Source organism: Somniosus microcephalus, chromosome 2, assembly GCF_052327205.1.
Source record: "Somniosus microcephalus isolate GS21.2 chromosome 2, FLI_Smic_1.0, whole genome shotgun sequence".
Lineage (NCBI taxonomy): Eukaryota > Metazoa > Chordata > Chondrichthyes > Squaliformes > Somniosidae > Somniosus > Somniosus microcephalus.
Window position 1 is genome coordinate 136,570,373 of NC_140988.1, and position 18,250 is coordinate 136,588,622.

General features: G+C 46.1%; 1 protein-coding gene across 1 annotated transcript in view; it reads left to right on the forward strand.

The window, feature by feature from the left end:
- Positions 1–18,250, forward strand: part of LOC147122969 (uncharacterized) — a 55,616-nt gene that overhangs the window by 22,126 nt on the left and 15,240 nt on the right. The window lies entirely within an intron of this gene.

The window sequence follows — 18,250 nt, forward strand, 5'->3', positions numbered from 1 at the left end:
AGCACTAGGGGGTTTGAGGCGGGAGATCACAGCCCCTGTCAGAAGCAGATCAATAGTTTAAACCTTACTCTGTCCAGGGCAAAAGGCATGGTGTGCCTAATAAGCCCGGGTGCGGCCCGGGTGGACCTGGAAGTAGAAGGGGAAACTGTTTGGACGCCACCTGTGGCGCCGGGGACCAACCCGGTTGGGCAGCAGGAGGGACGAACGATTTGTGAGGCTGGCAGGGAGTGCACACCACCACCACCTGTGGCGCCGGGCTTTAACTCGGTTTGGCAGCAGGGAGGGGTGGGTGAACCAATGCAGGAAACGTCGGAGCCGGGGCCGATGTGCCCGGTCCGGCAGCAAAAGTTTAGCCCGCCCAGCGGTGGTGGGGGTCAGGGACCACTTGAAAGTCAATTCATGGTTCCCCATGGTACCCAACAGCTTAGGGCTATGATAAGCCACCTGAACAAATTTACCTAAAAGGGAGACCCCTCGGTCCACTTCTTGGAAGTGGAACAGGCAGCAGGCAGCAACGAGTGCGATGTCTCCGAGATGGCCAAAATGCTCCTTTTCTCTCTGGATGGCAAGTTGTACCAGTCCCTCTCTTTGGAGAGCAAGAAAGGGCAAGGTGGGTATGCTGCCATCCGGGAGGAAGTTCTGGAGGCCATGGGTATGAACGATGGTAGTCCTTTCTCCCGGGTGGAGAAGACAACACAGTTAGCAGGGGAGACCCCACAGGCTTTCGCAGACAGGCTGTGGCCTGTGTACAGGAGTGCCTGTAATGGGGAGCTCAACCGGGCTCACCTGAATCAGGATGAGCTGGCCAACTGGCTCCGAAGCCTGGTGGCAAACAGCTTGCCATGAATCAGGGCCAAGGCCGAGCTGTGGTTTAACCCAAAAGGCCCCCAGGTCACCGAGGAGACAGTGGTCAGACAACTGACCCTGGCTTACAGCAATGGTAGAGGGGTAGAAGAACACCCACCAAAACGAAAGGTTCATGAGATGAAACCAAGTCAGAATAAGAAGGAATAGCACCAGGAAGGGGGTAACCCTTCCGATACGAAGCGTAAATGCTTCGGGTGCGGGAAAAGTGGGTATTGGAGAAGGGACTGTAGGAATCCGTGGAAGGATAGCGTAGGGAAGAACTCCCAAGCTCCTGCCCCAAAAACAGAAACATCGACCTCTTCCCCCACGCTTGAATCAATAGTGGCTGCGGTCTGGGTTTTATTAAATGGCCCAGGGAAGGTAGCCACCGCCACTGGAGTTTTAACCCCATCTGATCCACCCAACCCAGACTTATGACTGGAACCAGCGCAGCCTGTCTACCTGTGTCCCCTTGAATATGATGCATGGAAGAGACCGCTTGTTAAGATGGCGGTGGAAAAGGTGAAAGGGACCAACCAGAGATCAGGCCATCTTAGACTGGGTATTATGTAATGAGAAAGGATTAATTAGCAATCTTGTTGTACGAGGCCCCTTGGGTCGGAGCGACCATAATATGATCGAATTCTTCATTAAGATGGAGAATGAAGTAGTCGACTCAGAGACTAGGGTCCTAAATTTAAATAAAGGAAACTACGATGGTCTGAGGCACGAGTTGGGTAGGATTGATTGGGGAATGTCACTCAAAGGGTTGATGGTGGATAGGCAATGGCAAACATTCAAAGACCGCATGGATGAACTACAGAATTTGTTCATCTCAGTTTGGCATAAAAATAAAACAAAAAAGTGACTCAACCGTGGCTAATGAGGGAAATTAGGGATAGCATAAGATCCAAGGAGAGGACATATAAATTGGCCAGAAAAAGCAGTAAACCTGAGGATTGGGAGCAGTTTAGGATTCAACAAAGGGATTAATTAAGAAAGGGAAAATAGAATATGAGAGTAAGCTTGCAGGGAACATTAAAACTGACTGTAAAAGCTTTTATAGATATGTGAAGAGAAAGAGATTGGTGAAGTCAAGCGTAGGTCCCTTGCAGTCAGAATCAGGGGAATTTATAATGGGGAACAAAGAAATGGCAGACCAATTAAATACATATTTTGGTTCTGTCTTCACAAAGGAGGACACAAATAACCTCCCAGAGATGTCGGGGAACATAGGGTCTGATGAAAGGGAGGAACTGAAAGAAATCAGTATTTGGAGCGAAATGATGTTAGGGATATTGATGAGATTGAAGGCCGATAAATCCCCAGGGCCTGATAATCTACATCCTAGGGTACTTAAGGAAGTGGCCCTAGAAATAGTAGATGCATTGCTGATCATCTTCCAACATTCGATGGAATCGGGAACAGTACCTGTTGTGTCTCCTTGTGTTCTTATACTATATATATTACAGACACTTTTAGTTCATTTTTAGTTAGTGCTTTTTACTTAGCTGTATTTGCTTTGTTTCAGTGCTGCCGCACTGTGCGGAGTGATACAAGATGTCCGACGCTGCACTGTGCACTGCCCGTGCACAGTGTGCCACATAGCAATATAACTACACCATACCAAAGTAGTTTCATTTAATGATGTGATACAATAACAATGTAACATCCCTCTTTCTCAAAAAACTAAAACCTGAAATTTAACAATTTAAATTAACAAATATTATATCTAAACTATTATTATCAACTACAAAGAATCGTGAGTTTTTTTTATTCGCGATATCGCTCAGGTGGTTGGACGTTGTCCCTCCATCTTGTGGATTTGGTGGTGACCATTCCTCTCTGCGGTGTTTTGGTGTGTTCCAACCTCGTTGTTGTTGTTGCTGTCGCCTTTGGAGTTGGAGTGTGCATGCTCGTGGTTGTTTGATTTCTAACGCTTGTTTCTGGTGTTGTACTGCTTGTGGTTGTTGGTGTTGTCAATGTTGCTGGTGTTGTCTGCTGCTTATCAAGTTCAGGTGAAGGTCTGATGTGGAGTCTGTTCCGTCTGTATTGGTTACCAGGTTCAGTCTTTACAAAGTAGGATCTTGGAGTATCAGCTTTTCCAATGACCTTGGCTGGATTCCAGGTTTTCAACACCGGGTCTTGCACATGCACTGATTGTCCATTCAGCAATTCTGGTAGCGTCTTTGCGTGTTTATCATAATGTTTGCTTCCTACGATTTGTGCTTCTGCCAGCTTTTGTCTGAAGTCCTCCTGGTCCTGGGGAGGATGTACTTTTGCTGGTAGTGTAGTCTTAAACTTCCTCCCATTCAGCAATTCCGCAGGTGATTTCATGTCTGCTTTCAGTGGTGTTGATCTGAGTGATAGGAGGGCAAGGTCTTGGTCTTCCCCCATCTCACTACTATTGATGAGAGTTCTCTTGACAGTCTGGATCTGTCTTTCGATGAACCCGTGTCCCCTTGGGAAATGTGGGGATGAGGTTACTATTTTGAACCCATACTTTTCTGCCAGAGCTCTGAATTCACTCGATGTGAACTGGGTTCCATTGTCACAGATTACCTTTTCCGGGATTCCTTGTTCAGCAAACAAGCTTTTTGCAATCCTGGTGGTGGTTGTGGCTCTCAAGTCTTTCATCCTTCTCACAAAAGGAAACTTGGAATAGTAATCTGCCACTATGAGATACCATTCTTGATTGCACATGAAGAGATCTGCCCCAACAGTGTGCCATGGTCTTGATGGTATTTCACTAGGTATCATCTCTTTCTGTTGTGCATTTCTGTATTTCTGGCATATACCACATGCAGAGGCCATCTGTTCGATATTTTTGTACATGCCTATCCAGTATACAGCTGATCTGGCTCTCAGCTTGCATTTCTCCATTCCCATGTGGCCTTCATGTATGAGATGGAGAAGTTGTGTCTGCATCGTCTTTGGCACAATGATCCTCAATCCAGCAAGGAGAATACCGTCTTCTACTGCAATATCATCTTTAATCGTCCAGTATTGATGAATTGTTGCTTGTACCTGCTGGATTCTCTCTGGCCACCCCTGTATTACTTGTTGTGTGAGTAATTGCAACTCCTCATCTTTGCTAGTCTCATCTCTGATTTGACTGAGCTTTGTAGGGGTAACATTCACTAGGTGGTGGATTTTTACTGTTAGGCCCGCCACCTCGTGTTTCTCATATGGTGACAATCGAGACAACGCATCTGCTAGCACCATTTCCTTTCCTGGCTTATATTTAAGCGTGAAGTCATAGTTTTGGATCCTTAGAATTAGTCTTTGCAGTCTTGCAGGCGCTTTGCACAGATTCTTCTTATAGATCTGTTCTAGTGAACGATGGTCACTCTCTATTGTAAATCGCCTGCCATATAGGTATGGATGGAATTTCTCGCATCCGTACACTACTGCTAATAGTTCTCTTTCTATGTTGGCATATCTCATCTCGGCTGACGTCAAGGCCTTTGATGCGAAAGCTATCGGCTTTCCTTCCTGCACCAGAGCTGCCCCTAGTCCTCTGGTAGAAGCGTCTACTTGCAGAGTGACTGGTTTTCTTCTGTCATAATATGACAGACTTGTTTCTTTGCACAACAGTTCTTTAAGTTGTTTGAAGTTCCTTTCGTGTGATTCAGACCACTGGTATTCGGCGTCTTCTTTCAATAGCTCTCTGAGATTTGTTGTATGTTCCGACATGTGTGGGATGAAAGAACTCATGTATTGGACCAATCCGAGGTAACTCCTCAGCTCTTTCTTGTCTTTGGGTGGTTTCATTTCAGCAATCGTCGCAACCTTCACTGGATTTGGCTTGACTCCCTCTGGTGTATAAATCATACTGAAGAATTGGCATTCCTTGACTTTAACTATGCACTTATCTGCATTTAACTTGATGCCAGCCTTCCTGGTACTCTCCATGGCCTCATGTAGGTGCATGTCATGGTCTCTTTCATTTGCTCCATAGATCTGAATATCATCAGCTATTCCTATAGCTCCTTCACAGCTTCTGTATGTCTCATCTATTTTCTGTTGAAAGATATCTTGACTGACCTTTAACCCGAATTGTAGCCGCAGGAATTTGTAACGCCCAAATGGTGTGTTGAATGTTGTCAGTGTTGTTGATTCCTCATCCAACTTCACGTTCCAATATCCATTTCTGGCATCTGGTTTTGAGAAAACCTTGGCTCCTGCCAGTGATGGCGTAATCTCCTCTAGCGTTGGGGTGGGATAGTGGTCCCTCTTTATCACCTGGTTTAGATCTTTGGGGTCCAACCATATTCTGAGACGCCTGTTTGGCTTTTCTCGTACCACAATTGAGTTTACCCAGTCTGTGGGTTCAGTGACCTTTGCGATCACTCCCTTTTCTTCCATCTCCATTAGCTCTCTTTCAAGCTTTGTCTTCAGCTTGATGGGTACTTTTCGTGGAGCATGGATAATGGGCTTTACCTCTGGATCGATGGTGATGTGGTATTGGAAATCTCCGAAACATCCCACTGTATCATCGAAACATTCTGGATACATGTCTATCAAGTCTTTTTCACTCTTGATTTGTGGGCGGTTCTCCAGTGGGGTGTTGCTGTCTATCTTCAGTGGCGTTTCCGTCAGCTCGTGATGCACTGAGATCAATCTCAACTTCTCGCAGCTGTTTAATCCCAGGATCGCTGGCCCCTCAGTGTCGGTGACATAGAACATGCAGTTGATATTCTTTCTTTTATGTGTCCCTTTGATAAAGGTTATTCCGAGTTGTTTAATCTCACTCTCCCGTATGCTGTCAGCGTGACATTACTTGCCTTTAAACAACCATTTTTCGGGTAGCCATCTTCTCTCAGGTTTTCGGGTCAGTCTCAATGGGAGAATGTTGCTCTGAGCCCCTGTGTCCAGCTTCAACTTTAAGTTGATGGTTGTGGGCCGACCTTTGACCTTTTTTTTGATTTGGATAATGGTGTGCAATTCTCTCCTCGGGGTATTTTCCACTCTGGACATCTCGTGAAGCTGTATCTTTATGGTTTTGATGTTTAGTGCATTGTCATGATCATCATCATCATCCTGCGCATCCATGGCATGGATATTGTGTTTCTTTCTCTGGTTCTGCTGTCCGCCTTTGTTTTTGATGTATGTTCTGTCTTTCTTCATTCTACACCTCTTTTCCCAGTGGTATAGTTTGCCACATGCATTGCAGCATGTTCCATATGCTGGACATTTCCTCTTGTCTGTGTAATCGTGCGGTCTTCCACAGTTTCTGCACATGTTTCTCCCGTTGTCATGTGCATGTCTTTGTGTGTTGTACTTTTCTCTCACTGCATCCACTCTGTTGTCCGTCTCAGAAGCTGTCCGCATGTCAGCCGTTTGAGAAATCAGCGTTTTCATTTGCTGCTTCATGGCTTCATGAGCTCTCGCAGTATCTATAGCCTCTGTTATTCTGAGCTTTTCTTTTCCTATCAGGTCTTTTTGTACCTCTACATGCGCTGGCCCCCATATTAGCTGGTCCACAAGCCTTTCCTCCATTTCCTTAAATTTACATTTGCTGGCTTCATTTCTCAGCCTTGTCAGGAAATTGTCAGCTGTTGCACCGGGTTCCTGTCTTAGACTCTGGAATTTGTATCTGTGTATACGGTGATTGGATTTCGGCTCTAGATGGTTGCTGAATTTATCAAAAATTGTCGCAGGGTTTTCCTTTTCCTCTTCAGTCAAACTCCAGCTATTATACAAATCTAGACCTTTTTCTCCTGTCCACAACAGAATGTAGCTAACCTTTCCCTCATTGGTAGTACCCTTCAGGAAGCTTTTGAATGTAAGCTCACATTTCTGTTTGAACTTGCGGAATGCTTCTACTATATCGTCGGCTTCCCAGTTCATGAGGGGTTGCATTTGCACAGTCATTTTAGTTTCCCATACGATTCACTCTCAATCAGCTCATAAAATCACTTTTCGTCTTATTCGTAGTTCGTATAGCACAATTTTGTACTCACTTATACCGCTGCCACCATGTTGTGTCTCCTTGTGTTCTTATACTATATATATATTACAGACACTTTTAGTTCATTTTTAGTTAGTGCTTTTTACTTAGCTGTATTTGCTTTGTTTCAGTGCTGCCGCATGGTGCGAAGTGATACAAGATGTCTGTGCACAGTGTGCCACATAGCAATATAACTACACCATACCAAAGTAGTTCCATACCAAAGTAGTTTCATTTAACGATGTGATACAATAACAATGTAACAGTACCCATGGATTGGAGGGTAGCTAATGTTACCCCACTATTCAAAAAAAGTGGTAGAGAGAAAACGGGGAATTACAGACCTGACATCGGTAGTGGGGAAAATGCTAGAGTCCATTATAAAAGATGTAATAGCAGAGCACTTGGAAAACAGTGACAGGATCGGACAAAGTCAACATGGATTTACAAAAGGTAAATCGTGCTTGACTAATCTACTGGAATTTTTTGAGGATGTAACTGGTAAAATAGATAAGGGAGAACCAGTGGATGTGGTGTATTTGGACTTTGTGGTGATTATTCTTTATGTTTAGTAAGAAGTATTGTGATTGGTTGTTTGTTTCCTGCCTTGGGATATATGCTGTAATCTCATTGGTAGTTGATGTCATGTGATTTGTGGTGGCCATCTTAAATTCAGTTCTTTCCAGCCTTTAGTTGGGACTGGGTGTTGAAGATGTGCTACAGGATTTTTAAGTTAATAAAGCCTAGATTAGAAAGGCAAATCTATTCTTTATTTCAATTTATTAACTTTATGTCAGAATGGAGCGATATCTTCAACCAGAACGATTCAATGCTGACCCTAATTCTGCAGGAGTGGATGATAAATGGAAACACTGGTATTGTACATTTAAAAACTTTTTGGGCGTGTTGGATCAAGAGTCTCTAAATAAGCTGAATATGCTGATCAACTACATTGCTCCGGATGTGTATAAGTATATTTTGGACTGTAAAACTTACGATGTGGCTATTTCTACATTGGAAAAGATTTTTGTTAAACCAAAGAATGAGGTATTTGCACGTCACCTTCTATCTGCCCGTAGGCAGCAGGTGGGAGGATCTTTGGATACTTATTTACAAGCACTTCAGTGCCTTAGTGTTAACTGTAATTATAAGGCCGTGACGGCTGAAGAATATAAGGAAGAATCGGTACGGGATGCCTTTATTAATGGATTACTGTCTAGATCAATTCATCAGCGGTTGTTAGAAAATAAGACTTTGGATCTTAAGAGTACTTTTGAGCAAGCTTCTACATTGGATGTGGCTCAGAGAAGTTTTGATTCTTATGCTCTTTTTAATCGGCCTGTGACTGTGGTTTCGGCAGTTCCGGATGAAAAGGAATTATGTGGACTTAATAGGAGTGGTTTACTAGATTCTGAAACAGTTTCTACTTCAGCGGCTGTTGCCTCTAGGATTCAGAAGTGTTATATTTGTGGGAACATCCGGCACCCTCGTCTGAAGTGTCCTGCTCGGGAGGCTGTGTGTAGTAAATGCGGCAAGAGAGGTCATTACGCACGTGTGTGTAAATCATCAGGTTCAATTACCTCCTCTGTGACTATTCAGCCTTTAGATAGGGTGTTTATTGCATCAATTTCTGCTGCATTTGCTCATGGCCTAAACAAAGCTATAGTTACGGCCCAAGTTAATGGGTTGGAAGTGAAGGCCCTTATAGATACGGGCAGTAACGAGAGTTTTATAAGTCTTCAGTTTGCAAAGGAGAAGCATTTGAAAATTTCGCCTGTTTCCTATCAGGTGTGTATGGCTCAGACGACTCTCACTTCACAAGTAGCTGGTTGTTGCCTTGTGAAATTCATTCTTCTAGGTAATACGTATACTGATATACGCCTATCTGTTTTGCCTAATCTCTGTGTGGATATTTTGATTGGTCATGATGTGCTTCAGTTACACGAGTCTCTCAGTCTTTCATTTGGAGGGACTAAGCCACCTTTATCTATTTGTGGATTAACCTCTTTATCCATTTCTCCATTATCACTTTTTTCCAATTTGATGCCGGATTGTAAGCCAATTGCTACCAAGTCAAGAAGGTATAGCAGTCAGGATAGAGAATTTATTAATTCTGAAGTTCAACGTCTCTTATTGGAAGGAATCATTGAACCTAGTTGTTCGCCTTGGCGGGCACAGGTAGTTGTCACGACTAACGAGAGACATAAGAAATGAATGGTGATAGACTATTCCCAAACTATTAATAGGTATACTCAATTAGATGCGTACCCTTTGCCTAAGATTGATGAGCTTATCAATAAAGTATCTCAGTATAAGGTTTTTAGCACTATTGACTTAAAGAGTGCTTATCATCAGATTCCTATTGTTAAGAGGGATCAACCATATACAGCCTTTGAGGCTGGTGGAAAGCTGTATCAGTTTTGCCGAATACCATTTGGTGTTACTAATGGTGTTGCTTGTTTTCAATGGGCAATGGATGCTTTTATAAGTGATAACTCTCTCTCTGACACCTTTTCATACTTAGATGACATCACGGTGTGTGGCAAATCAAGGGTGGAGCATGATTCTAATTTAGAAAGATTCCTTCAAGCTGCGGAAAAAGTTGGTTTAACTTTCAATAAAGAGAAGTGTACCTTTTTGACCTCTGAGGTAAATCTACTGGGGTATATTATCTTGGGAAACAAGATTAAACCAGACCCAGAACGTCTGCGACCATTGATTGATTTACCTTGTCCTACTAATTCTAAGGCTTTGCAATGAGTTGTTGGACTGTTTTCTTACGGTTCTAATTGGATTGCAAATTTTTCACAGAAGATCCAGCCTCTTATTCGGGTTACGACATATCCTCTATCATGGGAGGCCAGGACGTGTTTTGATAATTTAAAAAAGGATATCCTTGGAGCAGTTGTGCATTCTATTGATGAGCAGGTTCCTTTTGTGATTGAGACGGACGCTTCTGATTTTGCAATTGGGGCTACTCTGAACCAAAATGGATGACCTGTGGCCTTTTTCTCACGTACCTTGAACAATAGTGAAAAAAGGCATTCTTCAATAGAGAAAGAGGCATATGCAATAGTAGAAGCACTGCGTAAATGGAGACATTATTTATCGGGGCGACATTTTACGTTGGTAACTGATCAAAAGTCTGTGTCCTTTATGTTTGATGTCAAACATTTTGGAAAGATTAAGAGTGATAAAATAATGAGGTGGAGGATTGAGTTGGCATGTTACCATTTTGATATAGTTTATCGTCCGGGGAAGGATAATGTTGCTGCTGATGCGCTGTCGAGGGCTTATTGTTCTGTGATTCACGGAGATACGCTTATTAATCTTCACAATGCCTTATGCCATCCTGGGGTTACGAGGATGATACACTTCGTACGCAGTAAGAATTTGCCCTTTTCAGTTGAAGACGTCAAGCGGATGACTTCATCATGTTCTATCTGTGCTCGGTGTAAACCGAATTTCTTTAAGCCTCAACGAGCTCATCTTATAAAGGCTACTTCTCCTTTTGAACGTTTGAGCATCGATTTTAAGGGGCCTCTTCCTTCAACTACTCAAAACCGATATATATTTACTGTTGTGGATGAGTTTTCAAGGTTCCCTTTTGCTTTTCCTTGCGCAGATGTATCAGCTGCTACAGTTATCAAATGTCTGACTCAACTTTTTGTCATCTTTGGGATGCCTGCGTATATCCATTCAGATCAGGGAAGTTCTTTTATGTCTTCCCAGTTGAAGGAATACCTTCAGAGTCGGGGAATTTCTACTAGCAGAACTACCCCGTATAATCCCCAGGGCAATGGACAGTGCGAACGATACAATGGGGTGATCTGGAAGGCAGTTATGTTGGCTTTGACATCCCGGAACCTTAAGAATACACAGTGGGAAATGGTACTGCCTGATGCCCTGCATTCCATTAGATCATTGCTTTCAACGGCTACTAATGTGACCCCCCATGAAAGGCTCTTTAACTATCCGCGGAGATCTACTACGGGATATTCGGTACCTTCATGGCTTACTATGCAGGGACCTGTGCTGCTTCAACGCCATGTTAGATTGTCAAAATATGATCCTTTAGTGGAGGAGGTGGAGCTGTTGGAGGCAAATTCCCAATATGCTCATATTCGATTCCAAGATGGGAAAGAAAGTACCGTTTCAATTAAAGACTTGGCTCCTTGTGGTGGCCAGCCCTCTTCTGAGCATATTAACAATAGTCATGATTCAGATAATGTGGATGCTGTTACAGATACTACGAATATTTCCAATCCGACTGCAGATAATTATACTTCTATTAGTCAGCCCTCGATGGATGTTCATGACCATCCCAGTTTACCTCCTGATGGGATTTCTAATCCGGAAACCGTTGCAAATCGGGATATGGATAGCCTTCCTGCAGAAGATACTTCTGTGTCTCCTGGTGTGGGAGGGCAAGAAATTTCACCAAGGTTAAGAAGCTCGACACGAACAAGATATCCGGTCGACCGATTGAAAATGGACTTTAAATTGATAGTAAAGTTTTAAAATTGTTGAAATATTATATTATATTGTTTTAGTTGAGAGATACTTAATACTTATGTGCAATGTTACTATTTGTTGTTGCTCACTTAGTATTGTGTCATGTTGAATAGTTTTATTTTGTCTGTGCATAGTTTTAGTTGTAAATAATTAATTATAAATTGTAAAGGTTATTTAGGTTGGAGTATATTTTAAAAGGAGGGGTGAATGTGGTGATTATTCTTTATGTTTAGTAGAAGTATTGTGATTGGTTGTTTGTTTCCTGCCTTGGGATATATGCTGTAATCTCATTGGTAGTTGATGTCATGTGATTTGTGGTGGCCATCTTAAATTCAGTTCTTTCCAGCCTTTAGTTGGGACTGGGTGTTGAAGATGTGCTACAGGATTTTTAAGTTAATAAAGCCTAGATTAGAAAGGCAAATCTATTCTTTATTTCAGACTTTCAGAAGGCTTTCGATAAGGTCCCGCATAAGAGATTAGCATGTACATGGGATTGGGGGCAAGGTATTAACTTGGATAGAGAACTGGTTGGCAGACAGAAAGCAAAGAGTGGGAATAAACGGGTCTTTTTCTGAGTGGCAGGCAGTGACTAGTGGGGTACCGCAGGGATCGGTCCTTGGACCCCAGCTATTCACAATATATATTAATGGTCTGGATGAGGGAACTAGATGTAATATCTCCAAGTTTGCAGACGACACATAGCTGGGCATGTGTGCTGTGAGGAGGATGCTGAGAAACTCCAGGGTGATTTGGACAGGTTGGGTGATTGGGCAGAAGCATGGCAGATGCAATATAACGTGGATAAATGCGAGGTTATCCACTTTTGGTGGCAAAAACAGGAAGCCAGATTATTATCTGAATGGCAATAGATTGGGAGAAGGGGAAGTGCAACAAGACCTGAGCATCCTTGTGCACCAGCCGCTGAAGGTAAGCATGCAGGTGCAGCAGGCGGTTAAGAAGGCAAATGGTATGTTGGCCTTCGTAGCGAGAGGGTTTGAGTACAGGAACAAGGATGTCTTGCTGCAGTTATACAGGGCCTTGGTGAGACCACATCTTGAGTGTTGTGTGCAGTTTTGATCGCCTTATCTGAGGAAGGATGTTCTTGCCATGGAAGGAGTTCAGCGAAGATTCACCAGGCTGATACCTGGGATGGCAAGAATGAAGTATGAGGAGAGATTGGGTCGATTGGGTTTGTACTCGCTGGAGTTTAGAAGAATGAGAGGGGATCTCATTGAAACTTATAAAATTCTGACAGGACTGGACAGACTAGGTGCAGGAAGGATGTTCCCAATGGTCGGGGTGTCCAGAACCAGGGGTCATAGTCTAAAGATAAGGGGTAGGCCATTTAGGACAGAAATGAGGAGGAATTTCTTCACCCAGAGAGTGGTGAACCTGTGGAATTCTCTACCACAGAAGGCAGTAGAGGCCAATACATTAAATATATTCAAAAAGGAGTTGGATATATTTCTTAAGGCTAAAGGGATCAAGGGGTATGGGGAGAAAGCAGGGGCCGGGTACTGAATTTGGATTATCAGCCATGATCGCATTGAATGGCGGAGCAGGCTCGAGGGGCCGAATGGCCTACTCCTGCTCCTATCTTCTATGTTTTTCTATCTGTTAGACACGGGAGCATTGAGCACCATTGTCTATTCAGCTAACCCCGCCGCCTCACCTCTGTCTAACGGGGTCCCATACAGCTTAGTGGGGTTTACAGGTAACAAGCAGGCTGGCTCATTCTCCATCCCGCTGTCCATTCATTTAGGAGCACTCCATACCAAGTGGACCTGTGTTTTAATGAAATGAGAGCAGGAAGCGAAGGGAATCCCGGGGGCTGATTTTATCATAGGCCAAAGAATTCTAGTGGATCTTAGGAACCACTGTCTATGGGGAGCATGCACCGGCAAGGGAAATGAAGTGGCAGTCATCCCAGAAAAACAGGGCAAGGGGACCTTGTGCACCTTAAAAATAAAGGAGGGTTACGACCTCGAACTAATGGTCAGTAACACTCTGATCGAGTACCAGGCATTTGTGCGAGCACACCTCGCCGCATTTGCCGCTCATAAACACAATTGTGGGAGGGTAAACGGGGTCGAGGTTAGTGTGAGTGGGGACCCCATTACCCGACCACAAAAGCAATACAATTTCCCTAAGGAGGCGGAGGCAGACATGGAAATGGCCATGACCTCTCTGGTCAAACAGGGGCTATTGAGACCGATAGCCACCCACGTGAACTCTCCACTGTGGCCGGTTAGAAAACCGACAACTCCTGGATGGCCACAGTGGACTATCGGGTACTCAACCGAAACAACCCCGCCTGTGCACCCACGGTCACAGCCGTCGCCGACCTCATTGGAAGTATCCCAGCCTCTGCAACCACCTTCACGGTGCTGGGTATTTTCAACGGGTTCTGGTCCATCCCTTTACGAAGAGAGGACCAGTACAAGTTCGCCTTCACTTTTAAAGGCCAACAATACACCTGGAACTGCCTACCTCAGGGTTTCCACAATAGCCCCAGCATTTTTCACCACTGCATGGCTAATTGTTTAAAAGGCTTCAGCCGGCCCCGACAGTTAGTCCAGCATGTGGACGACCTGCTCCTATTCACTGATGAAGGAGAGGAACACAGTCCACTACTGGCTGAACTGCTGGAGCTGCTCAGGCAAGAGGGTTTTAAAGTAAACCCAAAGAAGGTACAGATTGGCCAACAGGAAGTAAAATTGCTGGGGCTGACTGTATGCGCAGGGGAAAGGGCCATCAACAAAGCTAGATGCGAAGCATTGCAGGAGTTACCAGCCCCCAACACAGTCACAGGAGTGAGATCTTTTCTAGGGCTAACCGGGTACTGCAGAGATTTTATTGAGGATTACGCAGCCACCGCAGCCCCTCTGCTCCGACTCCTACACACGGGAGTGGAGTGGGTTTGGGATGAGGGTTGTGAGGCAACATTCGTAAAACTCAAACAAGATCTGCAGACCGCGCCGGCTCTAGAGGCTATTGATGGGGGAAAAGAGTTTTTCCTGGAGGTAGCAGCCAGCGGGGACAGTCTGAGTGCAGTGCTGCTCCAAGAGCGGCACGGCCAGCTGAGACCGGTGGTTTACTCCTCCAGGATACTCACAGATGTGGAGAAGGGCTACTTCAACTGTGAGAGGCACCTCCTCGCCACTCACTGGGCTGTGAAAAGATCATTGATCTTCACAGGTACCTCGCCCATCACCCTCCTCATCTATCACACGCCCACCCAGATGCTCCTAGATGGGAGAATTAAAGATGGGACAGTGAGCAGTGCCCGCATTACTCGCTGGACCCTGCTTCTCTCCCAGATGGACCTAAGGGTGAAAGGTCTGTGCGAGCCGAAGCTCGCGGCCAACATGATTTATCCAGGGACGGCCCACCGGTGTTCCATGTAACATTTGCACACTGAATTATCATTGGCCTGCAGGCATCTGTAAGGAATCCCCCACTATCAACATCCTGGGGGTTACCATTGATCAGAAACTGAACTGGACCAGCCATATAAATACTGTGGCTACAAGAGCAGGCCAGAGGCTGGGAATTCTGCAGCGAGTGTCTCACCTCCTGACTCCCCAAAGCCTTTCCACCATCTACAAGGCACAAGTCAGGAGTATGATGGAATACTCTCCACTTGCCTGGATGAGTGCAGCTCCAACAACACTCAAGAAGCTCGACACCATTCAGGATAAAGCAGCCCGCTTGATTGACACTCCATCCACCACCTTAAAAAACATTCACTCCCTCCACCACCGGTGCACTGTGGCTGCAGTGTGTACCATCTACAAGATGCACTGCAGCAACTCGCCAAAGCTCCTTCAACAGCACCTTCCAAACCCGCGACCTCTACCACTTAGAAGGACAAGGGCAGCAGACGCATGGGAACATCACCACCTACAAGTTCCCCTCCAAGCCACACACCATCCTGGCTTGGACCTGTATCGCCGTTCCTTCACTGTCGCTGGGCCAAAATCCTGGAACTCCCTTCCTAACAGCATTGTGGGTGTACCTACACCATATGGACTGCAGCGGTTCAAGAAGGCGGCTCACCACCATCTTCTCAAGGGCAATTAGGAATGGGCACTAAATGCAGGCCTAGCCAGCCAACGACGCCCACATCCCATCAATGAATAAAAAAAATAAAAAAAATATTCACATATGATCACATGCTGAGTTGTGATTGGCCTGCAGGCATCTGTAAGGACTGCTATTGTTTTGGAGGACCCAGGGTCCTGACTCCATCTTGTCCACACGGTGCTGTATGGATTGAGAAAGCTTACAGACCTGATGCTTCATTAAAATAGTTTAAACTGTAATACCCCGTTGTCCTGCAATTTATTATTTTTGTACAAAGTGTGCAAAACAAGACATGGTGTCAGAAGTGGGATTTGAAATGGACATCGTTGGAGCTCCCTTACCTCGAATGAATTTACATAGAGAATGGTGCAAGTTCAAGCAACACGTGGAATTGATGTTCTCGGGTCCACTGAAAACCTAAGGGGAGGAAGAAAGATGCAGCTACCTACTCCTGTGGATCGGAGAAAAAGGGAGAGACATTTTTAACACATGGTCTCTCACCGCGGATGAAGCAAAGGTACTGAACATTGAAGGGGTATGGGAAGTCAACATCGGATTTCGGGCCAGGATACACCCCACAGGCCGCGAAATCTATGTGGACGGTTCGAGCACAGTATCTGCTGGCGAGCGACTTACAGGGTGTGGAGTTTATGACCCAGGGGCGGACATTGCCCTGGCAATTAAACTCCCCAGCACCATGAGCACCCAGCAAGCTGAACTGTCTGTGGTAGTGTACGTGGTTACACACCCGAGAAATTCCCTACCCCGTACATGACTTGCTCGGACAGCATGTTCACATGCAATTCGTGTACAGAATACCTGGCCATCTGGTGGGGGAGGAAGGAAAGGTCTATATCCATAAAGTTAAAACCCATTCAAAGACAGACCCCATGCGGGAGGGCAACCAAAAGGCAGACGAGTTGGCCAAGCAGGGGGCCAGGGAAGGAGAGTTCTGGGATCCCTACCAAACGGGTTCAGTAGCCGCAATCCGGGACAAGGGAGGCACACAGGGGGTAGCTTTGGTCCCGGACTTAAAGCAGGCCCAAGCCCAGGATCCCATCCTCAGAGCCGTCCTGAACGCGCTCACAAAAAGGGAAAAGATAGAGGGCCCGTACGGCACAGCAACCATCACCGTTAAGGAAGGCATGCTGTTCAGTGGGGAGCAATGGGTAGTGCCGCAGCAGCACCAAAGGGAATTCCTCCAACTGGCCCATGAGGATCCAGGAGCGGGGCATCCCGGGCCTGAGACCTCCTGGCAGTGGGTGGAGCAGGCAGGATGGTGGCCAGGACTGAGGGAACATGTCCGCGAGTTTTGTGCCGGCTGTCTGGTGTGTGCTGCCAATAACCCTGACCCCCAGAAAAGGAAGGTAATCTTTGGGACACATCAGGAGGGTAGAGGGACCATGGCAGTCGATCCAGATCGATTACATAGGGCCCCTACCCACCGCCCAGGGAGGCTACAAATACTGCCTAGTCCTGGTGGATGTGTTTTCAAAGTGGGTGGAAGCTTTTCCCTGCTGAACAGCTACCGCATTGGGTACAGCTAAGATCCTGGTCAGGGAAGTGTTCTCACGATGGGGACTACCGCAGTATGTGGAGTCCGACCAAGGGAGTCACTTTACCGGGCAGGTCATGCAAGAGACCCTCATGGTACTCGGCATCGAGGGGAAATGGCACGTCGCCTACAACCCATAGTCATCGGGTCCTGTGGAGCGTTTAAACCAAACCATTAAAGAAAGGCTGCGGAAAGAGACGGGAGACTCACCCAAGAAGTGGGTAGAAGTCTTACCGTTGGTCCTAATGGGGATCCGAGCCAGCCAGTCAAAAAGCACTGGGTATTCCCCACACGAGCTTATGACTGGTAGGGTTATGCGGACCCCCACCCATGTGCTAGCCCCGGTGCTCACGGAAGGTCAGCTCAGAGAGGTGAACCGGAACAGCTTCATCAGGAATCTGCTTGAACACCTCAAGCGATTCAATGGCAGGCCGTTAGCAACATGGGGAAACAGCACTGGAGTAACCGACTGCTGCTAGAACCCCGCAGGCACCACGAGTGGGAGATAGGGGATCAGGTCATGGTGAGGAACTTTGCCTCGTTCGGGAGTTTTGAACCATTGTACATGGGACCGTACAGCATTGTAGACAAGGCCAGCCCCATGGTCTATGCCACAAAGATGTCCCGCCGCACAAAGTGGTTCCACATTAATCAATGTAAACTGTTTAAACCCGAGAAAGGGGAACGGCCAGCAAGGGTGAACCGCACTAAAGATAGAGATCCTCAGCCAGCAGCTGTGGCAGACTCACAGACCGCACCGGTGGGGGCAGTGGCTTGTGTCACTGGAGGGGCCGTCCCACCTATTATTTGGGACACACCCCCAGTAACCGGAGCACTAAGGAGGTCTCCTCGCATACCACAGCCAAAACTACCATGGTGAACCAGTTTAAACAGTTCAGCCCCAGAAGGGTCGCAACCCGTAAAGGAATGCCCAAGGTCAGGGATCAATCTAAGGACAGGGATCCCCAGCCTGCAGCCTCCAATGGTGAGGGACTCACAGGAGAGGTAGCGTTGGGCAAGGAAAGCAAGAGGGATCCCCAGCCTGCAGCCTCAGGCTGCGGGGAACCCACAGGACAGGACAGGGACTCAGCAGCCACACCGAAGGGGGTAGTGTGCTGCAGTACAAGAGAGCACATTCCCCCGATCATCTGGGGTTCAGGGGAACTTCCAGTTGTTTTAAGAAGGATTCTCCGGGTCCTGCGGCACAGACCACCTTACACCCAGGTGTACAAGCTGCCCAGAGGCCGCAAAAGACAGAGGCCAAACAGGAATTAACCTGGCCGTCCGGAGACGGG